At 42.5% G+C, this 3,340-nt stretch overlaps 1 long non-coding RNA gene across 1 annotated transcript; it reads left to right on the plus strand.

The window, feature by feature from the left end:
* Positions 1-738: 738 nt before the first annotated feature.
* On the plus strand, positions 739-2,381 carry LOC119281504. Its single transcript, XR_005138443.1, has 3 exons — positions 739-1,992; positions 2,084-2,151; positions 2,291-2,381. It is a non-coding gene; the product is annotated as an uncharacterized LOC119281504 (long non-coding RNA).
* The last annotated feature ends 959 nt before the right edge of the window (positions 2,382-3,340 follow it).

Consider the following 3,340-nt stretch of genomic DNA (forward strand, 5'->3'; position numbering starts at 1 on the left):
GTGCTTTGTGATGGGTTCAATCTTGCGGTGCTCAATCTCAGTGACAGAAAGAGACATGACACACATGTATTATTTCTATTAAGGGTAACAAGATGGGGTTTATTCATACGTGAGTTTATCTTATCTACATCATGTCATCTTGCCTAATGCATTACTTCATTTTCCCATGAACTTAATACACTAGATGCATACTGGATAGCGGTCAATGTGTGGAGTAATAGTAGTAGTTGTAGAATCGTTTTGATCTAGTAATCTTGGACATGATTCCTATATACATGATCATTGCCTTGGATATCGTTATAACTATTTTCTTTTCTATCAATTTCCGAACAGTAATTTGTTTACCCACCGTATGACATTTTCTCAAGAGAAGCCTCTAGTGAAAACTATAACCCGGGGTCTATCTTTTATCTACACTACTATTAAACAAGAGAACTTGATGAGGACGGACGAAAACTCTGCCATCCCCATGCGCCGACAGCCGCAACCCCTACAATCACGCATCACGCAGGAAAAAAAAGAAACAGATCCCAATCTGAGGCGACCCCTACAATCATCTACACTACTATTAAACAAGAGAACTTGATGAGGACGGATGAAAACTCTGCCATCCCATGCGCCCGCAGCCGCAACCCTTACAGTCACGCATCACGCAGGAAAAAAAAGTAACAGATCCCAATCTGAGGCGACCCCTACAATCACGCACAAAAAGAGAAACCGGCCGCTGCGTCTCGGGCTTGCCATCGCAATCGAATCAGATCCTCAACGGCCGCTATCCCAATCGGATCACCTCACCCTCAACCGACCGCTGCGCCTCTGGCTTGTCATCGCAAGACCTCCCATTGGTGTGATCCTCCTTCCCCTCCTCACTTGATTTCATCCTTGCCATCGAGTGGTCTTCAAGGGGATACCGGTGACTCCTCCGATGGTGGTTGTGGGGTCGTCCGGAGAGGCGGGAAGCAGCGGCGCATTGGCGGACCGACCGGAAGTTGCCTCATGCTAGGGTTCCTCCCCACACCCCCGCTGCGCTTCATCTCCCTCTTGCTGCACCCCTCCCATCTATGGTGTCTCTCCCAGTGAGGCATAGCGACGGGCGTTGGCTGTTCTGGTGCGTGCGCAGCACATGACGGGCCGAGGGGCGTGGGGTCGATGGTCGGAGGTCAAAGGCGAGCGGGGGTGGCGGCCGGGATTCGCGTGTGGTATTCACCGGCTGTCTGCTGGCTGTGTGCGTGGTGCACAAGTGGTAGTAGCAGCAGCCACGGGCTTTTCTCTGAATTTGCATCAACAACAGCAATAGCAGGGTCATGGACAAGATCATCAAATCCCTCTGAATTCTTGCCGGTTCAGGTTCTTTCCATGCACCGGCTGATCGAGGTGGTGAAGCACATGTTAGCCGTGTGGATGGACCTCGGCAACCCCAGCTTCGTCAATGTCGCCGGTAACGCGTCCGAGATGATGTCGCCGAAGTAGCCGGAGTTCTTGACTTACTATCTTGTCTTCTGAACTACAATCTCTGAATTTATTTAAGGTTACTTCTCATATCTCTATTCTAAAGTAAATGCAACATTTGTCTTGCTTGTTATGTGGATGTGCAACAGATTTGTGCTACAAAGAAGGGTTCATGTGCAAGGAAGCATAGAAGATATGAGGCAAAAAAAAGAAAATGATCAAGGGTAGAATCATGCTTGGGAAATCCATACAAAAATCTGAAGTATGGGTGTTTAAAAATCTTCCCTTTGCGACTGTTTGTAAATCTGAAGTATCAAGACTGTTCTATTCATATATGATTTTTTAGTATGAGGCACAAAACACGCTTACTGATATATAGTTTTGAAATCATGCTTGGGATTTTCTCCCTCCCATGTTATATCCAATATTTGCTGTCAAACCTGAACCTGAATATCCCGAACCATTTTCATTTGTATTTGATAGTAGGATAAATAACTGCTCCAAAGTCATCAAGCCATCATCATTCACGGGTTTAATTTGCAGGTAAGGAAAAGTTGATTTCTTATCAGATGAATAATTTACAAGTGAACATGTGTACAACTGATGTTTGCATTATTTTGTGAGAATTATTTAGGTGCTCTACAAGAATAGAGTTGCGGTTCTGAAATAATAGATGTTCATCCAAACCTTGCTTGAGTGCAGGTGTGTAATGTCAATCAATTATTTCTTATTTGAGTGTCAGAAATGCTTTCTGAGTGAATCATTTCCATTGGCTGCTTCTTATTACCATGCATGTATATGTAATGAAAGGTTGTAGTTATACTTTGTCTTCCTCACACAGGTCCATGAGTCCAGCCTACAGACAACTCATACAACAAAACAGAGTGAACAACTTAATCTCTTGTATGCCTAACTATGCGGATATAGGTAACGCAACATTCGTTTGTTTTCTATAACTTTACTGCGCATATGTGAATTAGTATATCTTCAGTTTGTTCCACACCCCTCTTTTTTATATAATCCCGTGACAGTTTATATTTGTACAACTTGCACGGAAGGAAGTAAAGCAAATTTGGGATTCACCATGACGATGTGCATTCTAGGATTCACCATGACGTTGTGCATTATAAAAAATAATAAACAAATTCCTATCACTTAAGAAGTTAAGATACATCTAGAGATCTACTGCTAGCGGAACAATGGAATGGAGTGTACAAAGTCTTTCGTACCAATTATTCATGCTGATGGAATATTCACCCTTCATGCTTTGCTGAACTATGGAGTGGAATGTACAAAGTCAGCAACCTCATGACGAGAAGGGATAACCTTGGTTGGTGAAGATGACATACTTAGTCCACTCCTTGCTCTGCTTAGTAATGATGTACGGAACAGCAAAATACTAATTCTTTTATTTTATGTGCACGCAACATTTTGGATGCAGATGCAGACCAACATCTTTGGCTCCACTATTATTGATGAAAACTGGAGGTGGTGAGTGTCGTCGAAATTTTATCCACTATCATTTTCTTCACAATTTTAGTAGAGTGACTATTCAGGCAAGATTAGAAAATAGAGAAATTGGTTCCATAACCTTTGGATTTTGGAGGCTTGTCATGCACTTCAAGTTTGACACGTTGATAAGCTGTCCTGTATATCAACAAAGTTATTGAGCCAGTGCTTGCACACATATATTTGGTTTTATTGTAAGAGAACTCTTCATAAGTTTTATTTTCAAGGCCGAGAAGGTGTTGCTGTTCATGACATGTGCTGTTACAGTGGGACTACTACTGTTGTTTATCTTGTAATTATAACTCGATTTGATAGTGCAGACTGGTTGAATTATCAATGTACATTTGGGCATAGAGCATGAGGATGTATGAAACTTCTGAAC

The sequence above is a fragment of the Triticum dicoccoides genome, chromosome 3B (genome assembly GCF_002162155.2).
Source record: "Triticum dicoccoides isolate Atlit2015 ecotype Zavitan chromosome 3B, WEW_v2.0, whole genome shotgun sequence".
Classification (NCBI taxonomy): Eukaryota; Viridiplantae; Streptophyta; class Magnoliopsida; order Poales; family Poaceae; genus Triticum; species Triticum dicoccoides.